The sequence below is a fragment of the Neodiprion pinetum genome, chromosome 1, assembly GCF_021155775.2.
Source record: "Neodiprion pinetum isolate iyNeoPine1 chromosome 1, iyNeoPine1.2, whole genome shotgun sequence".
Lineage (NCBI taxonomy): Eukaryota > Metazoa > Arthropoda > Insecta > Hymenoptera > Diprionidae > Neodiprion > Neodiprion pinetum.
In genome coordinates, this window is record NC_060232.1 from 15836391 (window position 1) to 15856508 (window position 20118).

The window sequence follows — 20118 nt, forward strand, 5'->3', positions numbered from 1 at the left end:
CAATTATTTATTCATTTATTAATAATATATCAAGCAATTATTCAGATTTATTCGTTCACCACGAGAAAAATTTTGCAGAAAATGAATAAAATTTTTCAGAAAACAAAAAAAAGATTTCAGAAAATGACGAAAGGTTTCAGAAAACGAAAAAACATTTTCAGAAAACTTTTTTCCTATTTGGTTAACACGTAAAAAAAGTTTTCAGAAAATTAAGAATAGTTTTCTGAAAACGAAAAAAAGTTTTCCAAAAAATAAGATGTGTAATAATCGTATGGAAAAATTGCATATTATCATTATCATTATCATTATTATTATTAATAATATTTTCGTAGTACAGATCATGGCACATGTGCGTACAAAGGAGATAGAATGTGGAAATATTTGTATATTCAAAATCTTTTATTGTAATTCGGAAAATACATACAAATTATGTTAAATGTCTATTTTATTTATTTAACTATTGTGCGAACTATCAAAACCCAACCACTTTACATAGAACAGATTCCCCCGTTTGTGTGATACTTTCTCCACAAGGTAGCCGTCGGGATATTTCACTTTGTTGAGCTCTTCCTCGTAGAAGCCCCCCTCGATGGGATGATCTTGATAATCGGTAAGTTTGTAGGTGGATAGATTGGTATGTTTCACCTCACTCACGGTGAATATTTTTGTCGTCCAATTGGGTGTACAGCCTTTTTCGAATACATTCTTGTACTTGCTGATTCGAACTCGATCGCCTACACTGAATTTCTGCGCTCGATCACTTTGTTTGATTTGTCGAGGCTTGTACACGCTACGATACGGCTGTTTTTCATTCTCCGTGCTAACATCCACTGGTTTCATCCGAATCGTGCGATGTTTGGTGTTGTTGTAGGACTTCATTAAATCATCCAAAATAATAATTCACTCGTACTATCCTTGGAGAGTAAACCGCTTCCACATTTTATTTTTTAATGTTCGATTAAAACGTTCACATTTTGACGCCTTTAAGTTGCTAAATGTTGATTACATGTTGATATTGTGATGCTTTACGAGGGCTTTAAATTCGCTGTTGTAAAATTCTTTGCCTTGATCAACGTGTAGATGTGCAGATATACGGCTCTGGATCAGTACAGATTTCATGGCAGCAGTAACATCTTTCCCACTCTTGGACTTTATCGGCACCGCCCACGCGTACTTGGAAAATATATCGATGATTGTTAATAGGTATTTGTATCCCTTGTTGCACGAGCTGTATGCGGTCATATCGACGAGATCAGCTTGCCAGGTCTCATCCAGTCCGCGTACATCTACGAATCGGCGCGGATAGTTGCGTCGAGCCTGTCTGTGAAGTTCGGCAGCTATTACAGTCTTCATTGTTTCCAACTCTTCACCTTACAGTTTTTCGAATTGTCGTCCAACCACTCTGGTTCCTCAATCGATACTAATTCCCTGCTGATCTGTCCCGGCGTCGGTGTTGCTCCCCAATATATTTGATGCAACTCAACGTGTTTTCTATGATTTTGTTATTTATGCGTAGCTGTTTCAACTCCTCGTTGTGATTATGCGCGAAATTTCCAAAATTTGATTCAAAAATATCCACAATATCCACAGCGATAGATCGTGTAGCAGTATAAAGAACTTTTAGGGAAAGGGCATCGTTTTCCATCTGCGGATCAGCGATATTACACAATCGTTTGCTGTCTATATCGTACTGATTGTCGTTGGTGGTTTTGAATCCGACACCAGGAGGCCATCGAATAAATTTTTCACCACCACCACGCTCCGAATGTCGTCCGATTATTTCTATGCTCATCACTGGACGGTCACTGAACAAATGATGATTTTATGTTTACACGCCGCTAATAAACGATTCCGGCCTCGCGCAACTTTTCAATAATGAAAACTATTTCGTTGGAATGGCTGGTATTGCCTGCAGCCTGTGACGCCATAAGCAGCCGGAGGCGATCTACAATTTCAGTTGGATCATCCCAGCAGACGTAATCAACATCTTGCCCCTCCTTTCGCGCAATCTTATAGTCGGGTAAGCCTTTACCTGATTTTTTCGGCGAGCCAACGTGTTGTGCAATGAAATTTCTATACTTCGCGCTTTTTGAATTATCTCAGAGGCTTCCGTCGACTTGGTAACGTTTTCGATGCGCATTTGTCGTCGTTACAATTTTTATATAATTATTCCTATCCACATCATTCACAATCAATGCATCGGGTGATTTTTTAAACAGTAATTCAAGTAATCCAGGTGTTCTCTCATAACTTTTATCCCCCACATTGACCAGATCATCAGTGAAATTGATCGGCGTATCACCAATCATCATACCGTTTGTCGACTTTCGAACACCGTATGTGGTATCCAAATCCCTCTTTTTGCTTGAGCTGAACATTTTCAAATATTGCGCCGTGGAATCCGTTGTTTTCTTCACCGGCGTACTTGTAGTAGAAATTTCACCAAACTTCAGTGTTTTATCATTTGCATCCATGAAATTCCCTTCATCCATATCCTCATCCTCCTCATCATCATCATCATCATCATCATCCCCGGTACTCTCGTCATCTTTTTCTTCTTCTTTTTTCATTGTCACATCCGGTAGTTCCGTTTTAATTTCACGTTTAATATGCTGCTGCTGCTTTCTTGAGGTATCAACCAATTCTTGCAACGGTGTTACTAAAGGCTTGAATACCTCTCCCATAACCTGTTCGGTCGTGTCCTTGTCCAACTTGAGCATCTTATGCTTCCGCCGTATGACATCGAATGCTTTTGATATTTCACTCAATGTATCGCTATGCTTACGAATCTTGGCACTCTCCATGTTGCCGGCTCGATTGTTGCAACGAAACTGTGCAAGTTTATGTTAGTTTATGCTTATAAAGCAGTCACACCCCTTCCTATGTCGCCCCCCATTGATTCCGCTATCCTTGTCAATTACGGTAAAACTGTAATTGTCATCATTCCAGCATGCCGAGCACAAGTCTTTAAATTGCTGATACGTCATGTCCGCGTTCACATGATCATTGTAGATATGTTTCAGATTCATATCATCCTGCCGAAATAGCACCATTAAGTTTGCATTGTCACGCACTAGGTGTTTTGGAATGCGCGCATACGTTTGACTTAGATAAAAGCTATCGATATCGCGATACCTGCCCATGCTGAAGTATGCTCTAATATTATCCTGCTTTTCACAGGCCACATCGTCGAAAATCATAACAGAGTTGGGGCGAGCATCTTCCGGTCTTACAACCTCATCATTCTCGCGAAACGGGAAGTAACTCACTTCCTGCACGGGTTCTAGTAACTTTTGCAAAAATTGATACTTCGGCTGGATGAGAGATTTCGAATCGACGTAGACATTTTCGAATCGCAATCAATTGCTGTGGGTGATGAGTGCGAGAAGAGTGGAGAGTTTTACCGCGATTGGATGGCCGACAAAAAATTGCTCTCACGGTATTTGGCAGCAATTTTCCATGTCGTTTTCCTATCTTGCTCTTACCACGTCGAACCATTTTATCAAAATTCGCGATAGGTAGTTTATCAGGCTGATCTTAAAATCTCATAATGCTTCGTTAGCATGACAACGAGAACTAAGATGACGGTATATAAATTCCTCCTTTAATAGAAGTCACGTTAGTTGTTGCCCGACTATGAGGACGTGCACACGAAATAAACGCGCTGGTGGTTTGTTGAATGAAATCATCAATCATCTCCCAGTTGAATTGCATGTGCCAGGGCATCAGTACTGCGGACCTGGAACGAAATTGGCCAGGAGGATCCAATCCGCTGGATGCCGCGTGTAAAGACCACGACATTGCATACGCAAAGAATCGCGATATCGCAGCGAGAAATCTTGCCGACACAGCGCTCGCTGAGAAGGCGTGGAATCGCGTCTTGGCAAAGGACGCTAGTGTGGGTGAAAAGGCTGTACCCTGGAGAGTCACCAACACCATGAAAGCTGAATCTACACTCGGAATGGGCTTAGCTGCGAAGCGGTCGAAACTTGGAGCGGCTGCGAAGAAGAAATCTAGAACTGGCGGGAAAAGTAAAAGGCCAAAAAGAACTGTGAATCTTAAATCCATCATCACAGCAGCAAAGGTCGCCATGCGACCGGGTTATAAAGACGTCGAGTCGGTGTTGGCGGGTGCACGTGCGGCCGCGCGTGGGACTGGGAAGAATATTCGTACGCCTCGCGTCATACCTGTGTCTGATAAGATTGGCGGCATCCTGACGTTTTTCATTCCAATTCTGGCCCGCCTAAGCGCTACTGGAGCTCTTGCGGTTGGTGCTGCGGGTATAGTTGAAGCTGTCAACGAAGCTAGTGTCAACAAACATCCGTTGAACGAAACCAAACGGCACAATACAACAATGGAGGCGATTGCTTCGGGCAAGGGATTATACCTGCGACCCTATCGCAGCGGAATGGGCCTGTACTTACGTCCGTCAAACAACTAATGAAGCTACTACATCGAGCTCTCACCGACATTGATTTACGCAACTGTGCTAAAAATATAAAAATTTCACATTTTCGCGGTGTTTTCATGCGGAATGATCTGCCGAAATCATAACCGAAAATGCTGGAATCCGCAATTCTTATTCTTGACGATAAAAACGGTCCAGGGACACATTGGGTTGCGTACAAGAAAAATGGTGACCATGTTGTGTATTTCGATAGTTTTGGTGATTTGAAACCGCCTAAAGACTTGATGAGGTATCTCGGTGTTGGTAGCGTTGACTACAATCATAAGAGGTATCAGGAATATGATACTGTGATTCGCGGCCACTTGTGCCTCAAATTTCTCAGCGAACAACTATAAAAAGACAAGTGTTACATAAGCAAGCATTAGTCATGCCGGAATCGTTGACGTTAACACTGTCAGGCACATCCTCCGTGCTGGAGGCTCAATATTTCCCCCAAATCGAGTTATCACCCGAGAAGAACTATGTTCTCGGACTCGTCGAGTTCCTGACATTCAATTCAATAGCCAATATTCATGAGAGGTGTAACAAATTTTACCTGAAACGAGCGGACAACAGCAGAGAGAGCATCGCGATACCCACGGGAAGCTATAAAATTGAGGACATTGAAAATTTTCTGCATAAGGAGCTACCCTCTGACGTCGCCCTTAGTCTGACAGCTAACAACAACGAGCTGAACAGTGAAGTCACATGCAATCATGTGGTAGACTTCAAGCCCAAAGATTTCTTCGGCCGATTATTGTGATTTAAGGCGGTTGAGCTATAACGAAACGTTACTCATAAATCTGTATTACCCGTAGCCGCACTGAAGGTTAATACTTTACGCGTTGAGTGTAGCATAACCACAGGGGCGTATATAAACGGGCGTCGAGCTCACACGATTCACGAATTTTTCCCAACTGTTCCATCAGGATATAAGATTGTCGAAGTGCCTACCAACGTCATTTACCTGCCAATCGCCGTACAGTCGATACATAATTTACAGCTGAGAATAGTCGATCAAGACGATGAGCTAATTCATTTTCGCGGCGAAACAATTACTGTACGTTTACATGTGAAATCACTCAAATAATGGGAATCGTGTTTGAGACGAGAAAGCTGGGCGAAAGTTATAAAACTCAAACGTCATGGCCAAAAATCATCAGTCGCCCGACACCTCTGAGAACGTTTACACCGCCTACGAGACTGACACATCTAAACGTTCGGTTTCTCCAGAGCCTGGGTCTTCGATCACGTGGAAATTTTGGAAAATAAGAATTCGTGTTCGCTGCATCCTGTATGTGTTACCATGGAAGAAATAATAAGAATACAGAAACCTGTGGTATTCGACGAATCGATCGCGCACTCTGAGATTCATGCTCATCAGCCGTTTGCATCGTCCACCTTCCAGAACAACGATGAAATCCATATTGTTGTTCCACATCAAGACTTGTGTCCACTGCCTATTGAAAGCTCTCTACACATTCATGGAAAAATCACAAAGGATGATGGTGTGGCTGCGGTGACGGTTACAAAATTGATCAATATGGCTATTTATCATTTGTTTGAGGAAGTTTGCTACGAGTTGAACGGTGTAGAGATTGATCGGAATCAAAATGTTGGCATCACCAGCACTATGAAGGGTTACGTATCCTTGACTCCAGGCCAGCAATATAGTCTGGAGAATACCGGGTGGTTGAGTGGGGATAAGGAACTAACCGATGCCGCTGGAAATTTCGATGTTGTTTTACCGTCAAATTTTGTGCTAGGCTTCGCCGAAGATTATCGTCGAGTCATCGTCAACGCTAAACACGAGTTAATTCTCACACGTTCCAACACTGATTTGAATGCCGTGATTCAGGCCTCGATCAAGGAAAACTTTAAAATCACCCTAAATAAAATTAAGTGGTTGTTGCCCTACATCAAACTGGCAGATAAACCGAAAATCGAGCTACTCAACTACATTGCCAAGGATCCGGCTATATCCATGAGTTTTCGTTCTTGGGAAACGTACGTGTATCCGATGCTCCCATCAACAACGCGGCATATATGGTCAGTCAAGACATCCACGCAGCTTGAGAAGCCGAGATATGTCGTTCTAGAATTTCAAACTGCAAGGAAAAACGAGCCGCTGAGAAATGCCGGCGTATTCGATCATTGTCGGATCAGAGATGTAAAACTCTTCCTCACCTCACAGTGCTATCCCTACGGAAATATGAATCTTGATATATACAATAATCAATACGCCATTCTCTCTGATATGTATGTTCGGTTTTAAATGACCTACTATAACAAAGAAGCTGAGCCTTTGCTATCGAAGCGTGAATTCATAAACCAAGCTCCCCTTATCGTCATCGATTGCTCCAAGCAGAACGAAACATTGAAAACTGGACCTGTGGACATTCAATTGGAATTCGACTCTAGCATTACGTTCCCACCACACACTTCTGCCTACTGCATGATCTTGCATGACCGTTTCGTTGAATATAATCCGATTAGTGGTACTGTAAAAAAATTGGTATAAGTCAATTTTGGAATAATAATATGTTTAATTAATATGGATATTGAAAATAATATGTATAATTTTACTAGTTAAAATTTAGAATAAGATAATTCAGAATAGAATAAGAAAACTAAACGTAATTGATGCTAAATAAAAAAATTGGTAAAAGCATTCAAAACGCCATTTTGAACCTTCCTTCAGGGGTCATTTCCTGGAATTTTTTCAATAGATCTAGCGGGTTTTCACCCTATCCGATTTATGCGCGGCTTTCCGGCGCCAAACAAGTCTCGACAGGAATTATTTTGTGTGTGTGTTTGTGCGCGCGTGTGTGTGTGTGTGTGTGCGTGTGTGCGTGCGTGCGTGCGTGTGTGTCAAATCCTATGAAAATAGCCATCTTGCGGCAAATCGCAAAAATGGTCAACGTAGGGGGGGGGGCTAGGGTTGGGGGGGAGCTAGGGGGGAGCGCGTCATTGTGTGGTCCAGAACTGGGATATATACACTACTTGTAGGGTCTTCGGGCAATTATCACTTTTACGCAATTCCAGAAAGAACAATATCATCAAAATTACTCTGCTCAATCATACAGTTATTCCACCCATGCCCTCAATTACAGAATAATGAAACAAAAATTTAAGTATTCTTTCATCTTGGATCACAATTTGCCTCCTCTTGTGTACTTGCCTTGTAGTGATAACCGGCAATGATAAAGACGTTCTCAACGGATCGCAGCTCTCGAATCGCAAGCGAATATCAACAATAATGGGATCCACTGCTGAACCATGCGGTCAACTACGGCTGCGTTTGTTGGGCAGCGTCTTGCCACCGCCGCCGATGTATTTTCACGAAACGTCATCCGCCACCCCGTGAAAATCCAGCCTGTCAATAAATGTTACCGATTCTATACATGGCCGTATGATTAAGTCGCCTGACAACGCAGAGCCAGCCCCAATTGATCAAAAAAACCAAGAACCTGGCCCCCCCAATTTCAACTTTTGTAACTTTTTCCATCTTTATTTGTAAATAATTTTCGTGTTGGGAGGGCTTCATCGATTTAGCATTGCTTAAGGGTCACAACAAATAATGGCATTAAAACAATTTGTGGTCTTTGATACACAAATGACCGCACATCGTTGGGAAATATAAAGTCGGGTATTTCTTATTAGATTCTTACAAAACTCAGAAAATTTAGTCATGATTCAAACATTCAAACTCTCCAAGGAACACATCGTTAACATCAAACTCTTGAAAGAACATCGCTTAGATTGAAATTCTTTAAGGAACATCGAAGAATTTTTTTAATATAATATCGATGTATTGAATAATCGTAGTACATGTCTTGTTCACATCTTCGCATACACGTCTTCGCATCTTCGCACGAACACTCTTCGCTTTGAGGAATCATTCAATTATGTGCTGCAATACTCCTTCTGTAATAAAGAGTAAGCAAATTCACGACAATATGAGATTTGAAACCGCATGATACGTTATGAATATTCTATATAGTTCAAAAACAATCATTTTATTATTATCACCATTTTTGTCGAGAGTACTCTCCAGCAAATCATTCATGCAGTCTTCAATCGCAACCTTTTCCATCAGAAAAATGATCACATCAAGAAATTAGATTTTTTATGTTCACAAACTATGCCAAAAAATATCTAAGCTATTTCCATTAAAAACTACTCAAATAATTACTATAAAGATATTATAAATATGCCATTATTATTATTACCCACCTTTTTATGCGAATTCTCTTTATCACCTTAATCAACTTCCAATTACCTTTTCAATGACCTTCTGAATCCTTTTCTCAGATTAGCAGGTTACATCACCTGATCATTGAGTATCTTGAGATCTCCCATATCTTGAGCTTGTAGAAATTCAGAGCCATCTACAATGAAAATTCGCCGACATTAATTCACAAGCCTCTTATGGAAAAACTGACAGATACGAATGAAATATTACGAACATTTATCTTCCTTCAGTGTACCCTCAACTTCAATATGGACCCCTTCAACCATTGCATCATCGTGTAAATACTGTGCAATATTAACATTTAGTTTGAAGGTCCCATCGGTGATAGCTCCTGAGCCGTGGGTAGCGTGTCCAGTTTTTTGGTCCACGAATGGCACTTTGATGTACCCTTTAACACCTATGAACGTTAATAATTTATTAAAAATAATATCCGAAGAATTTTAATTGCATATATTGAAAGAAAATAATAATTATTGAAATGGTACAAACATATATTGCCACTTGAGTCTGCGATGGATTTTAGCTCGACGTTCTGAAATATCATTCCAGATTTATTCATGCCTTCAATTTCATGTTTGCGAAATAATTCGATCTTCGTGCGTGGGCGGATAAATAGTTCAGACGGAATTGTATCATCAGAAGCTTTGTAATAGTCATGCTTAATCGGAATTACCAGTCCTCGAGAAACCCGAACTATCTATGGAAGAAACTTTATTTTTAGTTAATCACTCATCATTATTTATTTTATAATTACTATTTGATATAAAAACTATTGGTATTATACTAGCGATTCGAGGTGAAATACTGAACTCGTACAGCGTAGCTTTATCATCCCATGCCACTACTCGTACACGTTTACCATCACCGTTGTGCAAAGTGAATTTGAACAACGGTTTTTTCGCCACACCGACGAACCGTATGCTCTCGATGCCATCCACATAGCCCATGATAATTCTATAAATGCATAATAAAAGGAGAAATGGAATGAAAAAGATCGACCATAGTCTGCAATTTTTTTGTTGATAAAATTCGCTGTCGGTGATATGGTGACAACGGTTTTTCCGCCACACCGACGAACCGTATGCTCTGGATGCCATCCACATAGCCCATGATAATTCTATAAATGCATAATAAAAGGAGAAATGGAATGAAAAGATCGACGATAGTTTGCGACTTTTTTGTTGATAAAATTCGCTGTGGCTGATATGGTAACCATGTGCAGAAAGAATTTATGATTCCCAAAATGAGGTGTGACATATGAAAAAAGAAAACTAAAATACTTACGTTGTATTATCATCCGCCGTTAACGCATCGAGTTCCTTGCTCGACTTAAAATCGCTCCTACTAAATTTCTCCGTCACTTATTCACTCTTGTCGCTAAATAAATTTATTTGACACGATCGCGTCGCTAAATAAATGTATCTGACACGATCGCGATCGGATGAGCTGCAATTGTTTCTTACTTTTTTCTACGATCTGAAATACGCACATAAACAAACTCCGAACACGACATTGACAGCCAATCAAAATAAGTCTATAGCAGCTTTAGAAATAACTCGAACTTCAAGATTTCGTAACAAATCTTCTTTTATGAGAGGATTGTTTATTAAGCGAACAATAAGGATATGGACTAAAAAAAGTTTTTTGTCCAAATATGAAAGAGCACTGGTAATAATGGTTTTTAAAGAAATAATGGTTTCTTAGCATTAAATTTCAGCGACGAAGAAAAGGTGTTAGTTAAAAAATGCGTTTTAAAATTATAGGGAATTTGTTTTATGAAAGGATTTTTTCCTAAAAATCATTGCTTTTATCGACTATCTAATCGTCAAAAACAAATTTTCGATAATCTCATAAGCAATGCACTTGTTTATAACAATATTTCAAACAATCAAAGTAAAAAAAATTTTTAATTATTTTTGTATATTCTTCAATGATTAGAAACTGAAATAATCGAAACATTTTGAAAAAAAGTTTTTTTGGTAACTCTGTTCGATTTTTAAATATTTCCATTCTTTAAATTTTTGATTAAAACATGAAAAATCGAAATTGAAATAGTTTACAAATGGGGATCTCCTTCAAACCCTTTGAAGAAAGAATTCCAAAGGTTAAAAAAATTTTCTGGTCGTAGTTTGAAAATGACAAGGGTTTTTATGTTGATTCACAAATTATAAAAAACGACTTGATTGACAAGAGAATGATTAATTGAAAAATCAGGGAAAATTGTTTTTTCACGGATTATTGTTCATTTATGTGTCTAAATGGTACCTGAATTTTTTTCGTCTCTGCATATTCATATTTAATGGGTTGAAAGATTTTTTGTTGTAAATATAAGCGAATCGTGCCGAGCGGACGGTCATCACATCGTCCGTTTTCAGCCCTATTTCTACCTCCAGATTGAAATGGTAAATATTGGTGGTAGAGTTCCGGAAGTTTAGACTTTCCTGTAGGAAATTTCTTGCTCTTTATGAATCTTTGTTTACATTTGCGATATCTGCAATAGTTTTCGTGATATTCTCGAAAAACGAAAACCCTTTTTTGTTACTTAATTGTTTACAACATTTGTAATTTTTTGTTGCGGATCTTGAATTTTCTCAAAACGTTTCAAGATGCGATTCTGAATCGAATGACAACTCAACCATATTTTTAGGAGAACTGTAATTGAAAATCGTAAAAAAGTGCTTATTGACTAGACTGGTTCGCTACTTTTGTACTATTTACTACCCTGCGAACAGCAGAAATTGCCATGCAGCGTTGTAGCAGACGCCTAGTGAAGATTAACAATGCTTGTATCACTTGGGCATTAAAATGGCCTTATACATGTATCACGCAATCCAAGAATAGTCAAGAATTGCCATACAGTATCGTAGTCAGTGCTTCACACTGGCCAAATTACTATTCACTATCGGTTACCTCTCGCCATGTATACCAGAATCGTACCCATACCAGCATAGAATCTGATACGTGTCATAAAGGAGCACATAATGGGATTCCGAGTTTTGAAAATTATGATTGCTAATGCAAAATATGCCACAATCAGTAGCAAAACTAATTAATGCGTAAAACATGAGTTACTATTCGACTTGTTAGTATTTTCTACCATACTATATTAGGTTTCAAACACTGCAAAGAATGGTACACCTTCCGAGTGTTACATTATGTAATGCCAAACGTGACTAGCGATTTATGTCATTTGTAAATATTGCCATACTGAAATCATTATTCTCTATTTCTTTTGTACGAAGTCATATGCGTAAAGCGTATGTCGATAGAATTTAGCATTGGGTATCAGAATTCTAAACTTCATTTCTCTCAGTGTAGTTCATGCGAATCAGGCTGCTCATCTTCCGGCTTACAGGAAAAAAGCTCCGACGACTGTCTCACTACAGTTGAAGATTTTGCAGCAGTGAAATTTGTTTTAATTTTTTCAATTTCTGCTTTACGAAGCCGCTGGCGATGCCGTTTGGTGACACAGTTGAGATCTTGTACCTTTCCTTTCCCCATTCTAAATTGATATATAAAAACCATGCAAATTATTTATTTAAGGCTATATTATGTTATTCAATTTTAGGTTATGTTTCAGGAATGCAGCAAATAAAATAATATATATAAAGTTTTTGTACATGATTCACCTTCTCGTACCTCGAAGGATGCAATTGTTAAATGCAAGGTTATTTTTCGAGCACCTGCATGGCTCCAAATCGCATTTTATTCAAACGTTTAACACTTTTCAAACAGAAAACAAAAATTTCTACGGAAGAAATACAGAAAATTGTGCACATCACAAATATATAACATTGGTACGGAAAAATCTCGTCACACGAGTACGAGATCTTCGCAAATACCCAAGATTTATAAACATGTTACGAATTAGGCCGGTAATGATTACAGAACATTGATATATTACTGTTTAGTAAAATTTAAAACATAACAAATACGTATAATTTGTCACTTAAAAGTGCCTTGTAACATTTACGTAACAAATTATACGTAATTGATGCGTTTTTCAGCCTACTAAACCATAATGTATCACTGTTCCGTAAACGGTACAAAACCAATCCATAAGATTTGTACGAGTCTTGAGTATATATAAAAATCTCGTAATCGAGTGATGAGAATTTTACATATCAATCTTATATAACTGATATATGCATAGTTTTCTGTAACTGTTGCATCACGAAAAAATGTATCAAACATTTCAACAATGGTACATCAACATTACGTCATATAGTGGGAAGTAAAAAAGATGTCATCGCTGATACGTAAAATTTCCATCTTTCCTATCCATCACAAAGATGTAACTAAGAGATGGAACATGTATATCAAGTTTACGTGAAAGATGGAAAATTTACGAGACTATGATGACAATTATATTATGTAGTCGTTACATCGATTGTGATGTAAAAATTGTGTAAATTATCTCAGATGTGTTTGCTGGGCACCTAATGCTTGAACTGAGAAAAGCTGTTATCTCTATGGTGAGCCAGTCGGTCAGCATTACATTACTGATGAAATACCCACACACACCTGATAAAATAGGATTGGTATCACTTATCAATGCCGATAAACCAGACACTCCTTACCGATAAAGATGAACTGCGACTGATGGCGTCATCTATGCTAATGTTCTTATCGCTAACGATTCCATCGGTAAAATGTCTGACATCCAACGGCAAAAATTTAAAATGGCTGCTCGTCCGACAACGCAAAAATCTCATTATCGAACTGTCTGTCGCTAAAATGGAACAAAAATACAGGCAGCGCAATCTATGATAACGCTCCCGACGGTAACACTATCGTAAGTCTTACCTGTCGCGAGGTAACATGCCGACTGTCGGTAAGGTAGGAATCAGGGGCTAGTCTGCTACTACACTGCCATTTTGTGATCCAGCACCCGCCTATTATATTTACTATCATCATCTATATTCGCCTCATTATCAGTCACGCAGTTTTCACTTGACATCCTGTTATTAGGTTTCACTTTACTGTTTAGGAAATCAGGTGCGTATGCCGGGTTATATTTTACGTCATTGTTGAATATGTGATGCTTCCTAACCACCGAAACAATTTTATTCATTAAGAGTCATTGAAGTCCTTTTTGAGTTTGTTTTAAGATTTGCATTTTCTGCACGTTGATTTTCGGATACATTAGTCGTTATGATGACTTCAGACTGCTCATTGAGCTCTTCGTGTTTTTCAGGTACAGCATTCTCATGATAGAGAGATGTAACAAAATTTGACACGAGTCTCTTTGCAGGAGCACGGCAAAGCCGTTTTATCTCGTCAATTCCTGATGGATCTAGATTCATTGTTTGAAAATAGTACTCATACATTTGGATGAATTTTCATTAACTCCATCTGAATCAGGAATTTTATGAAGATTCATATGTTTCTTTTCTACTTAAAAGTTTTACACTTTTTTTTCAAGCTTATTGACACATTCATAGATCACTTGTTTTTCTTTTAAAGAGAGGTAATATTTTTCTCTGTCACGTTAAGATTTTTTCACAGTAATAAACGTTTTCATGTCGAATTTTTCTACGTGAGCGTTGGAACCCAGAAGTAGTTTTTTTCAGATCTTCGTTTATTGTTCTGGATTTGGTGTTTTTAGACATTTTAGTGTCGTGAAACCAACTCTTCTCCATGTATTTATAGAGTTCGTCGCACAAGGTTTAATGCGCTACAAAAGTGACATGGTCTAAAGCCAGTCAGTTGGTGTAAGTAGCACATACACAACGTGGCGGTAGCTCGCTGATATAACGTCAGTTATGACGTAGGATGGGGCAACTGACGACAGTTTAAATCTGCTTCCGACTCTTTTCGACGAGCAACGTAACACCAACCATCAACGAACAGCAGAAATGGTATGAATACGGGGTCGACGTACAGCTCGTCAGCAAAACCGAAGCATAACGCCCGATTGACTCACCGTAGTAAACTTGGATCCGCGCCAAGCTGAAGCGGCAGGTAACTTCAGTTTTCGTATGAAGCAGTAGAAGAGCGACTTCAGATCAAAGCGATTTTAATACTTAGTAAAGTGAAAGATTATTCGTATAGTCAAAGGTTCATATCAAAGCCATGTAGCACTCAGAAGAAAATTTAACAAATAATTACCCTCACCCAGATCACTAGTTGACATCGTAAAGCATTGATAGAAATAAAATCCGAGATTAAGTCTCTGTATCATATCAATTTTTTTTCTTGTATTATTACAACAGATATGACAGGTTTTGTTAACTTGGACTAATGTACTTATTTATCATTAAAAATCTCGCTTGACCAATCACTTATTGCTTACCTGTTTAATCGATTCAAAACACCAGTTCGAAGCCACTCAAAGTGATTGAGATTAGAGAGTTACAGTTTCCGACAATCACTCATTTTATGCAATATTAGCACTTGGGGTGTCCGCGTCTGAAATCATTAGAGAGTGTTTCCAAGTCTAGTGGACAGCCACGTCTGAAAAACACTTGGTTTGAGAATAGAAAATTGTATTTCAGGCAATTGAAGGTTACACAGCTTCGGAATCGGTTCCCAAGTTTATTTTGAGGAGCGGTTTCGACAGGAATAAGCCCTTGTATAAGTTCGCATAGAAGTGTGAGCATGTATCTGCGGCGTGCAAATGTCCAAGTCTGAAAACAGTAGCATCGGTGACTAAAAACACACAAGTCTGTGAAAATTATGACTTTAGTAGAAATAAGCCGAGTCCACAAAAAGTTTTAGCTGTGTAGCTCAGTTTTTTTCGATTGACATACCCAAGAGCGCTCTTTCTGGCTTCAAAAAAAGTCGAACAATTTCATTTTGGTAAATATTAGCGACAAAACAGCTCACAATAACGAGAAATTACGTGCAGCTCTCCAATTTTGCTTATGTTGCAATATATCAACTCTCAAGTTATGTCTCATTTGGCTAAATACACTTCTTCCCTTTTTCTTCTACAATATTTCCTTTACATCTTCTCGTTGTACTTTTCCCGTCATTCACAATAATTCAATTATATAATCAATTATTCGACTCCTCGATAAAATTTCCCCGTTAATCTCCCTTACCCTTTGTACGTGCACGTAGTCCACAGGTTACGAGCGTAAAATTGGCCGTAATGACATTACGGCTGCATGTGGATGCGGTCATCGATAGCCACTTGTTGATAATCACAATCATCCACCCCGTAACACCTCTAAGTGTTGTGCTCACTAAGACTCTGGTGAAGTACGGGAATTTTAGAAGATAGGCGTGATTATTCGCGATCGCTCGATTCTTATTGCCTTTAGGATCACGAAACATTTAAATTTTTCAAATCGTTAATGTTGATGTTCATCATCGCGGAACGCTCGTTGGCAGACGTATTAGCCGGTGTTTCATACTTCTGCATTGGCATGGTAATATTCTCTAGATGCGGTGCCTAGGTGTTTCACGGGGGAATCTCGTTCGCCGCGGTTTTCCTTCCGGTAGAGCTCCACATGGGTTCTTCCTCTGTAACTTGATGACCGTAACCGTCCGTGGCGAGAGCCTTACACTCATTGCTATCTTTCTTCGAAATTGCTGCGCTGTTATTGTTGGGTTACCTCGCTGACATTGCCACTAATTTCCCGTTCGGTTTTGCAATGCATGGTCATTCTAAATATTAGTTTGAATACAGTGTTGCAATGTTACCCTCGTATTATTACTGTAAACTTGCAAGAAATTCTTCTGAGGGAGAACTTAACAGAATTGACACAACACTGCTATGAGGTAACTGTAACAATACCAATCTTGCAGAGCGATTTTGCTGTTACCTAATGGCAGCATAACGTGCTGTACAAGACGGTATTTGAATGATTGATCGGTACTCTACGTACTCTGACTATTACCACGATTCCTCATTTGATATTACCATGCTTTAATTAGGATAACACTTTGACATTTATCTTGGAATGATTCTTCAATACCACATTCTACTGTAAAGTGTTCGGCTTCCTGAACCGGTGGCGGACATCAATTACAGAAAAACTAGTACATCGACGCATCGACACAGGCGAGGTAACGTAGGCAGTGACGGCGACACATTAACGGTCGCGCATAGTGACACGAGACACGCCAGCAGGCGAAGAGCTGTCATTAACCTGTTCGCTACGACGATACCGCCAGGTTAAAATTTTGAAAACGACACTTCGTGAACCGGTCATCCTTTCTTTTTCTACATTCCTTGCGTTCAGTCGGCGAAGCTTGTGAACCTAAGTTCTGCGAACCTCGATTGTAAACCATGTGGCCTGTGTGCAAGTTGAAATTGAAGATGTCAAGTCAGGTGTAAGAATTATATATACTTCATAGCAGTACACAAATGTAATTTCGCTTGCGGGATAACGGATGGAATGTTGTATGCAGATTGTTGGTGCGAGACCATTGCACACTGAGATAGTAACTGTTGCAACGTTAAGCTGCTGTTACCCTCAGTTGCGGACTTACCGATGATATTTTGGCGCAATACCCTAATTATCCTGACTTTTGAACAACAGCAGAATCTACTCGTTGAGCACGAGACGTAAGACGTTTCAGTGTCAATTTTGAGGCATAATTAGGTATAATACGATACGATAATAATTAAAGATTCCATTGTATGGTTGACTAGGCTTAGGGACTCGGACGAACAGGTAGAATAGCGATAATCAAAGGCAGCTAGCGATTGATAAATACATAAATAGTAAGCTTAAGTTAGTGGTAATGAACAGATCAATCAGTAGTATATTGTTGATTGAATTTACAGGTTCTAAATCAGTCAAGTAAAGCCTACAAGACTTGGCAATAACTGACTAGGATTTATTCTATGTGTTAACAGCAATTAATAAATCTAACCGTAGCAGTTCGTGGGAATTCTCGAGAAAATGAAGTCAAACCATAGCTTTTACCAAAAGATGATAGTTAGCAAAGAAAATTAGATGCAGGACGGTATAAACGATATAATTTTACGTCCCAACCGATAATTACGGTGATACTCTCTGTGTACCATAACTTACCGACGTGCAATTACCATAGGAGAGTGTCACATGCTCATACCATTAAAATTTTTTTTCTTTAAAATCCATATCGAGATCCAGATACAGTTACCATCTCTGTGAGCAATGATCCAGCACTGACAATCTGCATATAACATATCATCTGTTATTTTGCAGCCGAGCTTACATTTGTGTGATGCTGTGAAATATATTTAATTTTTATTCTTAACTCTATATCATTAACTTCAACTCACACATAGACTGCATGGTATACAATGGAAATTCGCAGAACTCAGGTTCATAAAACTCGCTGATTGCCCGCAATGAACATGACAAAAGAAAGGATGAATAGTTCATAAAGTGTCATTTTCAGAACTAGAAAATGCATTCTTGCAACCAAGTATCCTGTTAGCACTGCACTGATTGGCCTCCTCAAAACCTATTGTCATGTATTGACGTAACTCAATACTAATCAGGAGTCTTTTATAAAACTCCCACTATTGAAGATCTTTTTCAAACAAGACAGATGCAATGAAGAATCACTTTATACGCAAGAGAAAACAGAATCAAATCAAAGGCAGGACCAATCAAGACTTCAGACAATTCGGAGCACTTCGAAATTACCAGCAGTGCAAATTATTCTAAATCATAGACTGCTCATATTCAGAAACTCCGAACTTTAATACAACCAAATAAGTAAATAACACCATTGTAAAGCCAAACCTCAAATATCGATTACAAGAACACCTTATTGTTAATAAATGTGTATTTAAATTAAAATGTTGTGTACATAGAATGATTTTAATCGTACATAGTGATTATTTGCATGACCCACAACAACATAATTCTAGATTGAGACAGGCTAAACGAAGAATCGATACGAGCAGATCATCGAAGTTCGTGAACCTAAATATCACAAGATTTGTAAATCGAGCTTACATAAAACATCACGCAGTAAATGAAAGATTTCTCGCGACCTTTACCCCAGAACGCAACAATAATACGAAAATCTACTGAAAATCACACGTTACTGGGCGACATGATTTTACCCAATTTTTCAAGAGCGACGCTACGGTAATTATTGATCTATTGATTTCGAGCAAGAGAGTACAACCTTTATTAAAAACCGGTAGTTGTTGGAATTGATAATAGCTTGGAATAGTAGTGACAAAGAATTATACAGAATTCTTGGTAGATGTCAACTGCCGGAAACATTGAAGTCAATCGTTAAGTCACAAAAATCTGTAGCTTGGACGAGAGAATATCAAATAAAGTAAATTGCGGGGGCCAATTTACAAGGGAATTTTCGATACATAGTCGATCTAATAATTTTCGATACTCAAAAATTCAAGAGATTACTCGTTGAGAAATTCTTAAACATAATTTACGAGAGATGACAAAACTATCAGAAATTTTGAGAGCTTTACTACGACAAAATCAAATATCATAAACGAGACTTAAATTGATAAGGAGATATTATATTGCAAAGAAATATGAATAATATAACAAGTCATATAATTAATACAAGATCGCCAGCAAGAAAATAGCAAAAGATCGGTAGTATTGAACGGCTTGATGAACGCCCGGATCTACTCCAAGGAAGTCGATTCACGATACAAATTCATGCACAATAGCAAATAAAATGGAATAAGCGGCACGGGAAATAAATATAATTGACACAAATAGTACAGAAAATGAAAAAAAATAAAGATACCTCAAAATACGATAAAAATCACACAAGCAGTCTAACAAGCAGAGAAAGTTACAAGCAAGTCCGAAAAACTCCCATATACGAGACAAATAATTGTTTGATAGATACAAGAGCACTCAATGACACAAATTCAACTAATCAAGGAAATCATGCAGTCCCACAAAGACTTAAAGTACTTTAGAGCTGTGGACCATGATTTACAATGATACTAAGCATCACACAATGCAAGTAAAAGGATAATTGAGGTACAAGAAAACAGATGATTTGAGCAACTTCGTAACGGTGCTCAGGCTCAAAGACACTAAATTTCAATCCAAATAAACTTAACGTCAGCAAAGAAGGTAACAAAAAAAAGGTGAGCGAAAAAGGAAAAGAAATGACGCAAGAAATAAAATAACAGAAACGATAGTAATTAGGAAACGATACCCCGAAGGACAAAAAAAGTTGGAATTAAGCTGACGAAAATCTGTAGAGGTAACGAGCCAGGAAGAAACGGTGCCGACTCCTGGCGGGTTGAGTATAGAGTAGACGAAGGTCGGAGTTTGGCTCGATGATGTCGCTAGTGTCGTGAGGTAATCTTTCTTCTAGATGATTAGTCGTTTGATCTCCACTACAATTGGCTCATCCCGCTCCGCGTTCGCAGCGTTTATCGGTGACGAGTACTTCATGCGTTTACTGATACTATCGATAGATGTTGCATGATTTTCGTCCTGTGACTTTTTCGTTGACACCTGTT

General features: G+C 38.6%; 1 protein-coding gene across 1 annotated transcript in view; it reads left to right on the top strand.

Annotated features, from left to right (window-relative positions):
- Nucleotides 1-20118, top strand: part of LOC124220168 (arylsulfatase B) — a 557318-nt gene that overhangs the window by 262072 nt on the left and 275128 nt on the right. The window lies entirely within an intron of this gene.